Source organism: Caretta caretta, chromosome 13, assembly GCF_965140235.1.
Source record: "Caretta caretta isolate rCarCar2 chromosome 13, rCarCar1.hap1, whole genome shotgun sequence".
NCBI lineage: Eukaryota > Metazoa > Chordata > Testudines > Cheloniidae > Caretta > Caretta caretta.
The window spans coordinates 18,784,211-18,802,591 of record NC_134218.1 but is presented as its reverse complement, the minus strand read 5'-3'; the positions used below and the strand labels follow the sequence as shown (position 1 = coordinate 18,802,591).

General features: G+C 40.7%; 1 protein-coding gene across 7 annotated transcripts in view; it reads left to right on the top strand.

Moving 5' to 3' along the window:
- Positions 1–18,381, top strand: part of NCOA3 (nuclear receptor coactivator 3) — a 175,641-nt gene that overhangs the window by 19,805 nt on the left and 137,455 nt on the right. For 2 of the 7 annotated variants that reach the window (XM_048819451.2, XM_048819446.2), the window contains exon 3: positions 1,571–1,691. The exons of the other annotated variants lie outside the window; for them this stretch is intronic. The gene's annotated coding sequence lies outside the window, so the exon portion shown is untranslated. The remainder of the gene's footprint in view (positions 1–1,570; positions 1,692–18,381) is intronic. 7 annotated transcript variants of the gene reach the window in all.

Sequence of the window (18,381 nt, the reverse complement as noted above, 5' to 3'; positions counted from 1 at the left end):
GTAAAAACCTGTTAAACGCAGCAACTGGTTCAGAGGCTGTCAGTACCTGATCCGAAGGTGCTGCTACCTTTGTCAACTCCTCCTTATCTTCTTCAGCTGTGTCATGAATTCTGTTGATCTTAGGAATATTCACATCTTAAGTATCACAGCCCTCCTATTCCTGGACATCCTCTGTTTCCCAACTTGTCTGCTCAGCAATTGCATGAAGGGCATCTTGTATCCTCAGTTTCCTGGGATACTCTAACCAGCTCCACTTTGGGTTCATGTAAGACCTTTTCTTCTCCCCCAACACTGGCAGTTTTTTCCTGCTGAAGCCTGGATCACAATCCACCTAATAGATAGCAGTCACCTTTTATTAACATCTTAATTTGATCTGTGAGGGTCAGTAGCATGTGTGCAGTGAGGACATTAGCCAACAGATTAGCCCTGTACAAATATTTAAGGATTGCGAACATTCCTTGATCCATAGTTTGGAGTTTTGATGTGTAAGTAGGCAAAAATAAACACTAGACACAATCGGCTTCAGTGAGCTGATCAGAATCATTGTCTATAAAAAGAATATTATGCTGTGGGAGGTCTAAAGACCACAAACCCATTTGGACAGCTAGCATAAAGTTGGAGTGGAACCAATATTTTAGAAATGGTGGCATTCACTTTGTGCAGTGTGGGACACAGGAAATATCTGCATCTGAAGCATTGGGGACACCTGGACTTGCTGATCACAAACCACTTTAGACCATGTATTGCTGTGTCATTTGTACAACAACACATTAAGTCTGTTCTTTTTTCAAACCAGGGATGAACTTCTCAGACGGACATGCAAGTGCATTCTGGAAGCATTTTCCAGAATGTCTGCTTTGACCTCATTATAGGTCTAGTCAGCTTCAGACCCTCTTTAACTGCATTCATAGACTTACCTTTTTCTAAATGGGGCAATGTTTGCTGTGCAGGAAGACAACAGTTAATCAGCAACAGACTTGTATCATGCTGCTTCTTGAAATGACTTAGCCATTCCTCACTGCCACCAAAAGCAGCATCCACATTAATATTTTGATGGAAATAGCGTTTTGCTTTAATGTAGTATCTAACGGAACACCTGTTTGTGGACCTATTTTGAACAAACCAAGTGCCTCGTCTTTGCCCCTCATGTTCTTGCAGTGACCAGAACCATCCGAGCAATCCATAGTAGAGGGCATACTCTCAACTTCTTGTGCACTGTGGCATTGCTGATGCAGAACTGATGGGCCATATCTACAATCCACTCCCTGTTGTCAAGGCACATTAATATTCTTGGCTTCTGCTCATTTGTGTTTTGTCAACTTTAAGGCACATTTCTGAATCCATGAATTTAACTGCTTGATTTTTATGCTGTTTCTAAGTAGCTGCTAATCAGCAATTACTGAGTAGGCATTTTTTTTAAAAATGCTGCTAATGTGCTAATTGGAACATAATGTGCTATGTCGCATGGTAGGAGACAAGGAAGGGATTCAGATAATGGGATTTGAATAAACGGGAGTATCCTGTATCTGAGGATGTTGGTAACAGTCTTACTATTTTTATCCTCTTGCAGGGCTCACAAAAGCTAGGAGGAGTTTCTTCTGTGTTTGTGCCTCAACAGACTTGTTCAGTTCCAAGTAGAATTTTGACAGTTACGCTTGTGAAACTCCACTCAGGACAATAGGATTGCACAGGTATAACACTATCTTCTGACCTGCAGAATTTCTTACTAAGAAGTGACGTAGCACAAATTAATGCCCAAGTCCCACAGGAAGTTTGTAGGGTTGATGGTTAGAAAAACAGTTAAAATGAGCAGAATTGATCTGGAATCAGACAAACATGGAACCTCAGAATGCCACTTCAGCAGACTCATTCTTCAGAGTAGATCCTTCAGTGTTTTTTTCTAAACTGAAATACTTATACTCAATCTCATGTTGTGGTAAATCATATTACCCTAACACAATGTAAATAGGTTTTTTACTATTTCACAAAAATGCACTAGTTTGCATACCACAATACAAGATTCTATATCTTCTATGAAACATTAACATGTGATCCTCTAGTGCAGGGGCGGGCAAACTTTTTGGTCTGAGGGCCACATCAGGTTTCAGAAATTATATGGAGGGCCAGTTAGGGGAGGCTGTGCCCCTGCCCCCTATCCACCTCCCCCTTGCTTCTCATCCCCTGACCTCATCCACACCCACACCACCACCCCAAACTGCCCTGCCCTCTATCCAACCCCTCTGCCTCCTTACCACCACACAGCACAGAGCACCAGTGGCTGGCAGCACTACAGCCATGCCGCCCAGAGTGTTGCACCGGTGTAGTGTAATAAATTTCTCTCTGTAACTGCTACCAGTAGCACATTCCTATGCGGAGCAGTTTAATACACTACACCGGCAACATGGTGCACTGAGACTGGGGGAGGGACTGGGGCTAGCCTTCCTGGCCAGGAGCTCAGGGGCCAGGCAGGATGGTCCCACGGGCCATAGTTTATCCACCTCTGCTCTAGTGGTTGAGATTTTGTCTAGAAAGGTCTCAGGACTAAACCGTATACGGGGGAAAAGGTGGTAACTTCACTATATGGCAGAAGAGGAAAAGTGGTTTTATGACTCTAATATTCAAAACAAGTTGGTCATGCTGGCTTTATTTAAGGGGCTGAGGAATAGGTGGGGAGATGGTTTCCCTTTTCAAATGCCTTTCATTAGTTCAGCTTCTGTCTAAGGATACTCAAGGTGCATTGGCTAAAGCAATTCATTCAGAAGTGGTGATATGCTACCTCTGGAATGTTTTTGGCACCTGATGACCCTGGGAAGTAAGGCATCTGCTTGGGACATAATTCCGTTCCTTGTGTTGCACTCCAGAATAACCTGACTTTAGTCATTTGGCCACCCACTTCCTTAATGGAAGTAGTTACTTCCAATAGCATTCATTTCCATTCTCCATGGGTGGAACAAAGTGATTAAAACATAAGTAATGGCTATCTTAAAATATTACCTACTGTATATTAATGCATCAGTAGAGCTACTGTATACCTGTTTGTTGTATCAGTAACACTATGCACCAACTTGGTGCTTTCCCTGAGGATGAACCACTTTTGTGGTGTGTTGCTATGGCAACTGCCTTCCGCAGCTGCTTCAAGGTCACTCATCAGTCATAGCTTAGTGTGGATTTTGTTAAACAAAAGATCAGTGCCCAACAGATAATAGTTAATGATCATTTTGCTGCTTTATACAAACTGTTTGTTTGTTAGACTAGATACATGAAGAAAACTATGGATTAAAAGTAATTATATTTAGGTATCACTTAATTTAGCAACAGTGCAACTTGAAATGATGCATAATTTTCTTAGAAGGCTAATCTCACTAATCATGCCAGATGTGAACACATCAATACAAAGCTCTCAAATTTAGAGAACTATAGGAAAAATAGAAGTCTTTTTTTATAATTAAATCGGAGGTAACCACTATCAGGCATAAGCAAACAGATTCCTTTACTCAACGTAAACTAACTGTTTTCATTCTAATACTTTCAAATAGTTTCCAAGTCACCGAATCACTAGTTTTAGTAAACTTTTTTGACCAATAAAATAGTGATAAAAATATAAATAAAGTACATAGAAGCATGGGCTAACTTGTAAATAGCTGTGAGTAGTCTGTATTCTAGAAAGGAGAACAGCAACCGATACATATAGTGTAATATGTGGAGAAAGGCATTTAGTGTTCCTTAAATATCCAAATATTGAGGGCTTGAGTATTTAATCAGACTCTCTGCCAAACTTACTCAGAATATACTTTTAAAAAGGAATATCAGACTTTGGAATTTTTTCAGTGGAAGAGATTGACTATTCATCTTAAAATAACTGTCACAATTTAATGTCTATTCTACAGGTAGGAGTAAACTGGTCACCTAAAGTTTGTGTCATACATATGACCTAGTAAGCCACGTTATACAGTTCAAATCTCAGAAAAAGACAAGACTGTAAAGATTTAAGTACTCACAAAAAGAAAAGGAGTACTTGTGGCACCTTAGACAACACATTTATTTGAGCATAAGCTTTTGTGAGCTACAGCTCACTTCATTGGATGCATTCAGTGGACTTCGATACATGCCCTTTTTGTTTCTGTCTCCCTCATGAATCCTGATGGGAATTCCATGGAGACTTTTTTTCCCTTAGAAATAAGTTAAATAGTGATATCCTGTAACATCTGACCTACTATAATTGTTCATCGGTCTCATTTGTTCCCCAGATGCATGTTGAGTACTCTGGATAGGTGTTGAAAATAAGTGTGTGTGTGTGGGGGGGGGGGGGGGGTGTCTAGCCTCACATGCTCAAGCAGTAGCCATATCCTAGAACTCTTCCTTTACTTCCCTCCCTCCCTCCCCCAGCTTGTAAAATCTCTTTTCTGTCCAGACATCCAAACTTTCACCCTGGCCCTCATCTTCTGTCTAGATTGCTTAATTGCCCCCAACAATTCCATACTAAGCACAGCTGCTAAAATCTGCCTTGCCCATTTTTCTGATCATATAAACCCCATTTAACTCCTTCCTCTTACTATATTGAGGCCTTTTGTCTTCAGCAGCAAACCCTTTCATGATTGTCCATCCCTAGGTGTCTGCTCTTATTGTCATTCCAGCCTCCACCATTTCTCCAGTACGACCATATCTGTCATGGTCATACTTCTGTGCCATTTTCTATGTTGCTCCTACTCCTAGAACTAACTGCCTGCCCTAGTTAATCTGAATAACTGCTATTCTCTGCTTCATACCTCATCACAAGACCATGTCTGTCAATTTTGTAAGAAATCAGCCAGTTAGCAATGGCTTGAATGGGAGATGGAATTTGACACTTGGTCTAGATAATTTCTAAAAATTGCAAATGTAGGTAAACGCATAGCGGGAGCAGGCAGAGAGGAATAGTTAAATCCATCTGTTATTATTTTAGGGTTCATCTGCACTTTGTGGGGAGAGAAGGCCACAGCAGCAAGTCTCAGCCTGAGTCAACTGATTCAATATAGCAATGTAGATGTTCCCACTTGGGTTGGAGTCTTGCTGGTTTTTTGTTTAGATGTGCTCAGCGATTGTAAGGCCTTCCAGGTAGGCAGTGTGTGTACATTGCCTAGTGCAGTGAGGCCCTCATCTTTGGCATTAACAATAGGTAATGGCTTCACCTTACAAAACTTCTCCTATAAATGCCCCACTGCCCACATTCCTGAGGCAGTGAGGACAGTGATAAAAGAAGCAGCAGAAGAAGACTGCATCTCAAGCTGCTTGTAAACCATTAAACTTCTGTAATTAGCAGCTCTCAAAATTTGCTTTCAGACTTGACAGCACATTTCTGGGATGATGGAGGGAAGTGAGGCAGCAGCATGTTCTCAGTAACAGCCATTTATTCTATTTTTAGAGCTAGTAATTGTGGCAGGTAACCAATGTGACTACTTTGAATAACAAACACTTCTATACCTGTCCTTACAGCATAGAAGACGAAGGGCTAGTTTACACTAGAAGTGTCACAGCTGGTGAAAGCACTTTATGCTGATGGAGGGAGCTTTCTCATCCACATAATAAAACCACCTCTGCAAGAGGCAGCAGCTATGTCAGTGGGAGAAGCTCTTCTGCCAGTATAGCACAGTCCACACTGATGTTTAGGTTGGTCTAACTTACATAGATTGTGGGGGAGGGGCAATTATTCACACTCCTGAGGGACATAAGTTATACTGACATAACTGCTAGTCTGCACAAGCAGTAAGTGATAAGTGTATATAGCTGAACATTTACAAAATGTACTAGTACAGGGTTGGCGAGGACTACTGAATGGAAAAACTTGTGTACTTTTTCATCAGAAATCACTGTTGCTAGGCAGATAGAAATATGGCATAGTAAGTATAATACCAAGTGACTAGACAATCTACAGACTTGCAAAATTCTAAGACTCTTCACTTACTTAAACTCTATTACATCCCCCTTTGACTACAAGGGGCAGTTTTGTATTATAATTCTTGAAGATCACCAGCTTTATACACATCCTGATTCTGTGAAATTTAAAAAAAAAAAGGCACAAATATGGAATATTTTACCTGAATTCCATAATTTAGCCCATTTATTATGGTGGTGGATTTCCATGTCATTGACTGCATGGAATATATAAAATGTATGCTGTTCTGTCTGAGAACAAACTCACTTCCACCATTCTCCCGCTCCTTTAGTAAATATTCACATCAGCATTGTTATGTTGCAAGTAATAAAATTAACTATTTTCTGATAGCTATCATATCCCCCTTTAGACAAAACAATAAAAATGGCTGAGACACTGTCAGAAACTAACCTTTTTCCCCAGAAAGGGTTTACAATTCTTCTGATCAGTCAAATCTGGGTGGATAATAGCATATCTAAATACTTAAATTATTCTAAACTAGTTGCTGAACAGTAGATCCTAATTCTTAAGCATCACTATCTCTTGCTTACCCAAATTTACTTCATTCTCTTCACCTATTCTTGAGTATTCTTTATTGATTTATCTGATTCTTGTTCTGTTCCTGAATTCTTTCTAGCCTTTCTGCTGCTGTCTCTCTAGTTTTGTCAAATTTAGGTGTTTCAAGTGTGTATATTTCGTATGCTGGGTAAACCAGGCAGAGAGAGGGAGCAGATGTTCTAGCAGTTCTTATTGTCTGTGGAGACTGTGCCAGGAAAACAGCCAAGGAAAAGTAATAGAGGAGAAATGTCAAATAGTATAATTCATTCTTTCCGCAGTGTTGCATCAAGAACCCAAGTTGATATTTTTTCCAGAAAACCTACTATATCAGCTAATAAGTGTCTCTTGTCAAAGTGATTCCATATGAGAAATGGGAAGGAAACTGATGGTTTAAAGCAGCTTTGTATCTTTCTTCTGAACACCACTGCAGTATATGAGCAAGATGTTTTGTGTGAAATTTCAATATACACAATAGTTTCTCTAGCTACAGAATATCAACAATACAGTTGTATATGTGAAACTTGTGTAAACAGACACTGCTGCTCTTATATTCTAGTTCAGAGGATTAAATCTTGAAACTTACTAGTCAGAGGAAGACCTGTAAAACTTGAACAGTGCACAAGAGATTCAGAGGCAACTAAAGGAGGAGAATTCTCAGAATGGCCAACTGAATGAAGAGTTTTGTGAAGGGTTGAGATTTATTATTCTGGAAGTTTCTTAATTGAGAATGAAATGGCTAGGAGACTCTTAAAGAAGAAAAAAACCCAACAAAAACAACCCTAACTTGCAAACATTAGCGTTGCAAAAATCTAGTTAAACATTTAGTAAAAAGTAAGGCTATTTAAAAAAAAAATTGACTTGGATAAAAATTGCACCTTGTTAACATGGTCATTGTGGCATATTCCCTATAGTGTTTGCTTACTTATTCTATGCTAATATCAGCAGAGAGCTATATTCCAATTCATGCACTGGTAGCTGACAGTTTTATTGCTGCAGTTCCTCATTTCAGAATATCTTTCTGCGGGTGGGAGGTACAAAGCAGAAGTTAGTAAGAAGTTTGTTAAAGATGGCTTTTTTCCCTCTAACCAATCAAACTTGCTGTAGAGCTATGTTAAAGCAGAATCGGTGACATAAATTTTCTGGTGTATAAAGACCTGAAATGGTTGGCAGTTTTTCCTGTTCTAGAAATACATGTTTAGACATTGGTGACTGGGAATGATTGACTAGAACTATTCAAATAAGTCTCTTTTGCAAAATTGTTTCTATTAGGGCTGTCAAACAATTAAAAAAATTAATTGGGCACTTAATCACACTGTTAATAATAGAATACTATTAGTATTTTTGGATGTTTTTCAACATTTTCAAATATATTGATTTCAATTACAACAGTGTACAGTGCTCACTGTTTGTATTACAAATATTTGTACAGTAAAAATGATAAATAGTATTCAGTTCACCTCGTACAAGTACTGTAGTGCAATCACTTTATCATGAAAGTTGAACTTAAAAATGTAGCTTTTTTTGTTATGTAACTGCACTCAAACAAAACAATGTAAAACTTTAGAGCCTACATGTCCACTCAGTCCTATTACAGCCAATTGCTCAGACAAGTTTGTTTACATTTACAGGAGATACTGTTGTCTGCTTATTTACAATGTCACTTGAAAGTGAGAACAGGTGTTCGTGTGGCACTTTTGTAGCCAGTGATGCAAGGTATTTGTGCCAGATACGCTAAACATTCATATACTCCTTCATGCTTCGGCCACCATTCCACAGGACATGCTTCCACGCTGTTGATGCGCGTTAATTAAATTTGTGACTGAACTCCTTGGGGGAGAACTGTATGTTTTCTGTTCTGTTTTACCCACTTTCTGCCAGATATATTTCACGTTATAGCAGTCTCAGATGACCCAGCATGTGTTAGCTTTAAGAGTGCTGTCACAGCAGATTTGACAAAACGCAAAGAAGGTACCAATGTGAGATTTCTAAAATAGCCACAGCACTCGACTCAAGGTTTGAATCTGAAGTGCCATCCAAAATCTGAGAGGGACAAGACGTGGAGCATGCTTTCAGAAATCTTAAGAGGAACACTCGGATGTGGAAACTACAAAACCCAAACCACCAAAAAAAGAAAATCAACCTTCTGCTGGCTGCATCTGACTCATATGATGAAAATGAATATGCGTCAGATCCGCACTGTTTTGGATCGTTCTCTAACAGAACAATCCATCAGCATGGACCCATGTTCTCTGGAATGGTGGTTGAAGCACAAAGGGACATAAGAATCTTTCACGCATCTGGCGTGTAAACATCTTGTGTCACCCACTACAACAGTGCCATGCAAATGCCTGTTCTCACTTTCAGGTGACATTGTAAACAAGAAGCAGGCAGCATTCTCATGCAAATTGTAACCAAACTTGCTTGTCTGAGCAATTGGCTGAAGTAGAACTGAGTGGACTTTTTTGTTTTTGAGTGCAGTTATGTAACAAACACACACAATCTACATTTGTAAGATCAACTTTCATGATAGTGATTGCACTACAGTACTTGTATGAGGTGAATAGAATAATACAATTTTTTTTACAGTGCAAATATTTGTAATCAAAAATACTGTTGTAATTGAAATCAATATATTTGAAAATGTAGAAAAAAATCCAAGAATATTTAATAGTCAATTGGTATTTTTTAACAGTGCGATTAATCATGATTAAATTTAATTGCAGTTAGTTTTGAGTTAAACATGTGAGTTAACTGATTGAACAGCCCTAGTTTCTATACAAAAACCATGGGAAATTTTCAGAAATAACAAGGCCCGAAAAACCTTATTAGTGAAAATGCATTGTTGGGAGGAGGGAATTTTTATTCAGATTTTAGTCCAAACTTCTGGGTCTAATTCTAATACTTGAACAAATTTTTGAAAAAAGAAAAGGCCTCTGTTAGAGACCGCACAACCACAACTTCAGTAAAGCTACAAAAGTTTACAAAGTGTATGTCAGCCCCAAGAAGTCCTCCCAACAAACCCTGGAAGATGAGACTTGTTCTACTACAAATGTCTGGCCTGTTAGCTGGCAAGATCTTTTGAGAAGGTGTTTAGAAGTTTTTGAAAGAAACAGGATATAATGACAATTTTGGTCTGCCCTAAATAGCAGAAATATAGTCTCTTCTAAATTCTGCTGGAGGCCTCCTGTGAGTGGGATTAGAGAATGGAGTAGAAGTTTCATCACTTGATAATGGAAGAGGAAAGAGTGGGTCTTAACAGACTTTTCTGTCTAATGTTGAGCACTTAATTGGGAATGTAGATCTTAAACTGTCTGCTCTGCTAAAAATGTTTCCCCCTCACATTTGGTCAGGGATCACTTTTTTTTCTTTGGTACCTGTGAAGATGATCTGTTAGTCCAACCATCACCTTTTATGGAGTACTGGAGCAGAGGAGACCCAAAACAAAATCTCTGAGGAAAATGTATTAGCCATTAGGCTGAAAATCAAATCCTCCTTAGAGAGAAATGTGACAAGACCATTTTGGTTATCTTGACTGTGTACCTGATTCTCTACTAACACAAGGAAGCAACAACACTAAGTTTATGGTAAATTACTTGGTATAGATGTTTAAAGGATTAAAAATACACACTTAACTTGCTAGAATAACATGGGGGTTTCCTACTAGTGTAGTTCAACAAGCAATTATGCTGCTCTTTAAAAACAAAATCACCTACTTCTGTAGAAGCAACTATCCACCAACTTCTGATACTTTCAGAGGGAAGCATGTCCTTATTTAGGGGTGAGTCATAATTAATCTATCCTGTAGTCTAAATAATTTGAAAATAATACAGTGAGCTGGAACACTTCTGAGATATCTAGACTAGGAAAGGTTGGTGTGTCACAATTTAAACTACTTTGACTGCTTATACAAAGGCATAACATCTTTTTAACCTGGCTTAACAAAACATTCCTGGAGAAAGACTAAGCTAAAATCACTCGGTAAACCCAGAACTCTTCTAAAGGGAATGCTGGTCTCTCATGGTAGGCTTGACAAACCAGACAGAAGCTGTATTTGCTTCTCTGTTGTACAGGTAGTTAACATTTTTAATGGGGAGTCTTTTTTTTAAATGTTCAACAGCTGCAGATTTTACTAAACTAGAGCAATACAATAGATATTTAATTGCAAAAAAAAAGACAACTTATTTCTGTTTCCCTGTTTAACATTTGGTTAACCTGACTATATAGAACTGGCTCTTAAGTCACATGCACAAAACACAAGATATCTATGTGAATAAAGGTTTTCCTACTGTTCCGTTAAGCTGATCCTGTGCTATGGGTATTGAAACAGTCACACTATTACCTGAACACATTTTTCTTTCAGATTTCTAGGAATTCTCATGTCATAGCTACAACTAGTAATGTGCCATTTTCTATATCTGCTTTTTACACCCCTATATTGTGGGTTAAGCCTGGCTGTATGCCTAGAATAGGGGCCATTTGTTAAAACTAAACTTTGAAACCTGAATTGTTGCAATATTACCATTTGGCTATTATCTAATCTGCCCTCTTTTACTGACTGGCTGACAGATCTGTTAGAAAAAAATACTTTAAGCAGAACATAAGATCAGCAGTGGGCATTCTCACTCTTCTCTGTGGGTCAGGTTTTAATATAAAGACTTTGGCCTACCTTTCCTCCTGCTGTGAGACTTATGACAACTATCTGTCTGCTCTAGCAATTGCTTACACAGGAAAGTAGTATTTCTTTAGCTGGTTGTAATGCAATAAATGTTGCTTATGGAAACAGTTTAGACTACTTCCTCTTGCTCTTAATTTCTCTCACACACAGAGCGCACAGGGAAGGAAAAGCACAACCCTATCCTGGTTAATCTGGAAATGGAGAGCAGCTAGTACTATGTCACCTACACTTTCTCAGCTGACTGCCAACCAGTGTTCCATGGACTATAGTTCTGGGAACTTCCTGCTTATATGTGGGAAATTTCTTTGACAGCTGTTGTCTATATTGGAGTATAATTAACATCTACTTAGTGCAGACCAGGTTACTCCATACAAAGTTAAAGTACCCTTTTTTATATATTTAGCATGCTCTCTACACTGAAAAATTCATTTAACTAAAGTTGCCATAGTGGGGGGGTGGGGAAATAGTCTGTATCTTAGTTCCACATGTTTTAGAGGGAGGTGACGGAACCCTGGAATGAAATAACTTCTGAGACTTCTTCCTAACCCGCATCAGTTCATGGTTCATCATGTAACATTTGTGGCGTGCCCTGTCCTTTCTCCCTCCCCCCCCCCCCCCCAAAAAAAAAAGCTTTGGATCTCTGGACTATTTCTAGGAATTCTTCCTCTCTCATGTTGCTCACTCTAACATGCTGTCAAGATCAGATGTTAAAACAGCCAAAATACTACTACACTGCATGAAGTGCCAGTTCAGTGTTCATATTGGGTATATGCTGTCTCCAAGGAAGGAAAACCCCTGAGTGAAAAGAAATGTATTGAGGCTGGATTGCATTGCTAGATTCTTGATGTAATGGTTATAAAATAAATTTGGCATGTATAGCTATAGGCCTTAAACCTGATAGGCTTGGGCCCCCATTCTTCTACCTGTACTGATATATAATATATTTATATTTTTACACATAAGTTTAGGCCCTGACTTTCTTTGCAAAGTGGTGAGCACTCTCAACTTCCAGGAAGCACTTTTGATCGACTCCCTTTGCTTCTATATTGTGCCTAAAATAAAGTTGTTCAATAAGAGCCTTAATTTAGCTAACATTCAAAAGTGGGAGGGGGCGGGTGAAGACTTTGTTGAAGACTGTGGAAAATCGGCAGGTGCCTATATAAAGACTTGAGTTTAAAAATTTTGGCTGTTGCAATTTCTTTAACACATTCCTCTCAGACAGCTCTGATTTAAAAATAAACACAGCTGAGACCGGAGTAGTTGTATGTTTCAACTTTCACACCAAGTAGTCACTTTTAGGGCCTATTCTCTTTAAAAACAAAACCTTTTTTCCCTTCTGTCTAGTTCTCATATTTGTTACGTAGCTTTCTACCTTGCTACATTGGAGTGAATATGCTCCTGCTGATCAGCATGAGTTAAGAAATGATTGGTCTTCCATGCAAGGTCCTAAAGCATCCTATTGCACAGCATTTACCTAATTTAGTACTCTGTTGTGGAAGAGACCTATTATCTTTGGGGTTCCTGTACTGTAATAAAAGTGTTAGTTTCATAGCCATGTTTTTCTTTTGATAAATAGGTTGTGTGGTATCTTTAAGTGAAGGTGGACTGACTTCATATTAGGTGTGTTTCTTTTTCAGTGTTTACCTGAATTCTAATTTGCTTTTAATAAATATTCTTTTTACCCCTTCTCACTCAAAGTGAATATTGGGAGCTGGTATAGAAGTTTACTAGTGCATATTGCTTTACACAAACTGGCACAATGCTCCCCTTTTCCAGACTAATTGTTCAGCGTGTCCCTTAACAAGCTATATAACTTCATGAACACTGATTGATTATTAAATTCACTATAACAATTCAACTTAATACTAAATGGCAAGATATAACCATCTCTCCTAATACTTAACTTTTAGTCTATGAAAGACTTAGAACAAATTTTGTATTTGATGAAGGAAGATAATTGTCCCCTCCTGCTCGCTACACTTCTCAGTTCCCTTTGATTTTACACCTCTGTGCCTATTCAGTTTGAAGTATAGCTACCAGAAATAAGGTTGGCAACTTTTTAATGGCACAGAACTGAACACCCTTGTCCTACTGCCCTTCTCACAGGCCCTGCCCCCATTCACTCCATCCCCCTTTCTCTGTTACTTGTTCTCACTCACTTTCATTGGGATGGGACAGGAGGTTGGGGTGTGCGAGGGGGTGAGGGCTCTGGGTGTGGCCACAAAGGGCGGTGGGCTCAGGGCTGGGGCAGGGGCTTGGGGCTTGGGATGGAGCTCAAAGCTGGGTAGGGTTTTGGGATGTGGGAGGGGATGTGTGTTGCAGGCTCTGGGAGGGAGTTTAGGTGTGGGAGGGGGCTCAGGGCTGGGGCAGGAAGTTGGCGTGTGGGTTCTGGGAGGGGGTTGGGTTGGGTTGGGGTTTGGGAGAGGGTTTGGGCTGCAGGCTCCAGTCAGGCGGCTCCCAGCCTCAGGCGGCTCCCAGAATCGGCTGGCATGTCCAGCTCCGAGATGGAGGGCCAAGGCGACTCTGCACGCTGCCTGTGCGCACAGGCGTTGCTCCTGCAGCTCCCATTGGCTGTGGTTCCTGGCCAATGGGAGCTGGGAGCAGGCACTCGGGTGGGGGCAGTGTGTGGAGCACCTATGGCCGCCCATGCACCTAGAAGCCGGGCATGCCAGCCGCTTCCGGGACCTGTGCAGAGCCAGGGCAGGCAGGGAGCCTGCCTTCGCCCCGCTGTGCTGTCAACTGGACTTCTAGTGGCTGGAGCTGCCAGGTTCCCTTTCTGAATGGGCATTCTAGTTGAAAACCGGATGCCTGACAACCCTAACCAGAGAGAGACAAGATTGTGAACTGGAATTTCTTAGATGTAATACCTCCATTAGTAGAAAGAGCATTCATTTCCACTCTTGATTGTGAACTTCTAGTGTTTCAGTAACAGAGTTAATAACATAGCAGAAACTTTTGGTCTGCAGTTGCCCTCATGCTTTAGGCGGCTTTCTTGATGTTTCAGGTTATAAATAATAAAAATACAGACATACCAGCAAATGCTGAAGTACAATATCTAGGTGACTGTGCAAGTGAAGCATATGTGGTGTTGCATTTGTAAAACCAAGGATATTTAAAAGAGCATACTTCAAAAGAAAATATTAGAGACAGATTTATGCAGTTCTTCCCTTTAATATCTGCTTGCATGGCCTCCTTTCTACCCGTCAATACAAGCAGCTGGGCAAAACTCAATTTGTTTTTTAATAGGACTAAAACACCTGCAGGATTGAGAGAGGGAGAAATGGCAAAATTGTTTGGACATCTGCTGTTCTTCTGGTTTGAGGACTGGCTGTATGGTGCTGTTTAAGTTAACATTAAGCTATAAACTAGTTTAAAGGCATAAGCTGAACATTGGAAGAAGACTGAATGCCTTATTTAGCCAGAATGCTTTGGATATGGAGAGATTATGAGTTATACGTGGATTTTGGCATGGGTGGTGCTTGGTTTATTTTAATTTTATTTATAAACAAAATGGTGCCTGTTCTCCATTCTAGGTGTCTGCCATTTCAACCATGCAACAGTCCTACAGGGGGTGTCTTCTCTCTCTTGGTAGGAAATAACACACCTGGTTATCACTGGACAGCTAAAGTTCTTTGAGGGTATGTCTACACAGGAGCTAGACACCTACAGCTGGCGTGTGCCAACTGGCTTAAGGCTCGCAGGGCTTGGGCTGTTTCATTGTCCAGGATTAACTTTTGATATCCACTAGCCTAAGTTGCTTTTTGCCCAGAGAAAGCCACATTCTCTCTGCGTGAATCCAGTGCCAAGGGCTTTAGGCAGACCAAAGGAACCCAATGTGGTGTCAATGTCCTGGCATCAACAGAGTGACACTGAGGTCATTGTATCAACCTGATTCAGGTCAGAGGCCCCCAGAATGACCTGATTCTGCATGGAGATCTTGGCACTGTTGAAGTAACTTGACCAAATTTAGTGCTGAGGTCCCTATATTGCTCTGGGTAGACTTATTTAGTACTGAAGTTTCTGGATCCTCCAGGTCAGCCTCATTTGGCACTGCAGTTCTGGCACTGCTGATGCTGTGCTGCAGTCCTAGTCTGGCACAAGGTCCTTAGGTACTGTTGGATCAATCTGGATTTGGTGCTTAGGTCCCAGCACAATTGAAGCAATGGAGGGATCCCTGGATCTCTTTGGGAACCAAGCGTCATTCATTCTGTGTGGGTGTGTTTTTTTTAAAATAAATGGCACCATAGCGTCCTGATCTTTTGGGATATCCTGAGTTGATACTCTTAGATCTGTGCCTCTTAGCCTGATCTCATAACATGACTGAAAAGTGATATCTAGCTATAGTTTTACGCCCAGAATTTGTGGATATTTAATTTAGGCCCAATAGAACCTAGAACAACCTCATTTGGCTCTGAATTCCTAACACAGATGCCCTTGGCTGCTGAGATACCCTGAGCACTGAGACCTTGGAAGAGCATTCCGAGGCTTATATTAACAGTCACCCCTGAGTGCATACTGAATTATATTCATTGCTGTACCACTTGTTGGCTCTGAAAATGTCTAAGACTTAGAAGATACCAAGGTTGCTATTGTCTTAAGACATCTAGGTTTCTGGGCGTCTGCTGCGCTACCATCTGTCAATGCTGGATCACTGAATCTTTAGGTTTGTTCTGTTTATGTACTGAGATTGATTTTGTGTGTGTGTAAAGTTCTACAAATGACCTTTCTCACCTCTATACTAAGTGTTTGCTCTACTCTCTCAAGACCTAATTTTTTTCTATGCTTATCTGGAGCATTAAGATGTCTGGAAGGTTTGTCGTTTACCACTTTGACTGGTGTGGGCTAGTGAAGTGCTCATCCAAGTCAAATACTTCTCAGAACAGATGTCTGTGCAGGAGTTTTCTCAAGTCCCCAGAAGGTGTTCAGAATTTACAGCAGGATTGCTAGTGGAGTCATGCACTTAGTTCAGTGGTACAGGGGAAATCTCTGAATTCCAAGAGTATCTTAATTTCATCTTTGGTCTCTTTTCTTGTAATCTCAACCAAGGGGGAGTCTAAATCTTTTATTTGGGAGGTTTGACCTGTATCCTCAGGCCTTGAGGCTGCATGAGTACCATGTAACTTTTTATTTGTTGTTTCATGCTCTTTAGTTGCAAATTAGATAGCAATTGCTACTTAGTGAACAGGGATTTTTTATTTGCATGCTTAAAATATTTAGTACAAAAATGGTTGATTTCATATATAGTAAGAGAGTTATATTGTAAAATATTAATTTTATTCACATACTTGGTCAGAGTTTTGGGTAACTGAATAGTTTAGCTAAAGTTCCTGTTGTGAATAAATACTAGCATTTAATACAGAAACTATAGAATTGATTTATTTAGCTGAAATAACTTATTGATCTTTAATCTCTCATCAAATATTACATTGCTCCTGGGGAATAAAACATGTGATTAGGAGTTCAGAAATCAAATATATTAGTTAATTCTCTGAGGTCTGTGCAGTTGGACTTTTAACTAAGAGCTTGTCTTCGTGTACAGTGTTACAATAAATTTGTTAGTCTCTAAGGTGCCACAAGTACTCCTCGTTCTTTTTAGTGTTACAGTGGTGTAGCTGCACTAGTGAAGACACTATTATGCCAATGGGAGAGTTTCTCCTGTTGGTGCAGTTAATTTACCTTCCCGACAGGTGGTAGGTAAGTCGATGGAGAAATTCTCCCATCAACGTAGCACTGTCTACCTGGGGAGGGGTTGAGGGGGTTAGGTCGGTATAACTGTCACTCGGGTGTGGATTTTTCACAGTCCTGAGCAACGTATAGGTCTGTAGTGTACACCCTGGTATAAGGCTTTTTTAAAAGTGGAAGTTTACTAAAGTAATACCAGAAAAACTTTTTTAAACTCTCTAATTGTTTTGCGCACTGTGTGGTTCATACCTCACCATACCATAGCATTCTGTATGTTAAATAGGCTTCTTTGGCATTCATGAAACCTGGGTGGGGAGGATCAAGCGACAATGAGGAAAGGGAAGGGGGGAGAGCAGCGAGTGAGCTGGGGCGGAGTTCCGGAGCTCCTACTGTAGTGTCTGTTTTTCAGAAATTAGAAAGTTGGCAACCCTACATACAGGTGCTGTAAATTGGACATTGGCAAAAATCAGGGGGGAAAAAATAGGCATGTTGCTATACCCTGCTTCTGCCAAAGGTCTTTGTTTTGGGGTGGGGGCTATTTAGGAGAAATGTAATCTTAGTCAGGCAGAAAATCCAGAAGGTGCTCAAACTATTTTTGAAAAGAAAATTAACCACACATACCAATGCTTGCTGGGAGGGAAGAGAAAATTCTGGGCAGGGGGGAGAAATGGAGATGTATGGTGGGGAAGTCAAAGTAGTTGGGGGCTCTGGTCAGGACAAGGAATGAGAGTGGGACACTGGGAGGGGTGACAAGGAGGTGGATAGCAGGCTAAATGGAAGGGATTAGAGGCAGAGGTGCCTGTCAGCCCCACATTCTCCCCTCCAGAGACTACCTGTACCTGCCAATAGTGGGGGATGGGAGGCAGAGTGAGGGCAGTGCCTTCAGCAGATGTTACTGAGCATGCTCAGTCTGTGCGAGCATAGTCGGTACAAGCCAATCAGCAACTGGGGGGGTGGCACATGATCCCACGTGCTCTCCCTGCATGTCATGTCTGCTCTCCTCCCATATGTGCTGCAATCTGGGGAGGCTCTTATCCCTCAGGAGCATCTCAGCCCTTCTCCCTGCCCCTTTATGTATACTTGAGATTTGGGGGGCGACTGTCCCTCCAGAGCAGCAATTCTCAAACTATGGGGCAGGTCTCCTAAGGAAGACACAGGAATGTGTCAATGGAGGTGCGAGCTATGTGACTTTTTATTTTATTTTCTTAAAGAGCTCCAGCTGTCAGCCCTGGGTGGGCGGTCCAGACTAATGTTTACAAACATGTGAACTAACGTGAGTTCATTGGAAATCAGTTAAGTTGAAAAAAGTTTCCTGGGGGTACTCGGCAATCCTCTGCCGAAGGTTCCATGGCAGAGCAGCTTTGTTCCTTCCCCCACTGTAGGAAACTTTCCCACACCATTCGGCAATCACTTGTGCAGGGACCAAAGCAGCACATAGGTGAGCAGCATAGGGAGCAGGGCGGAAGCCACAAGCATGGAGTAGATGTACCCTCGTTTCCCTGCTTACCCTTCGCAGTGAGAGGTCTGCTAGAATAACTTCCACCTGTGGAAAAGT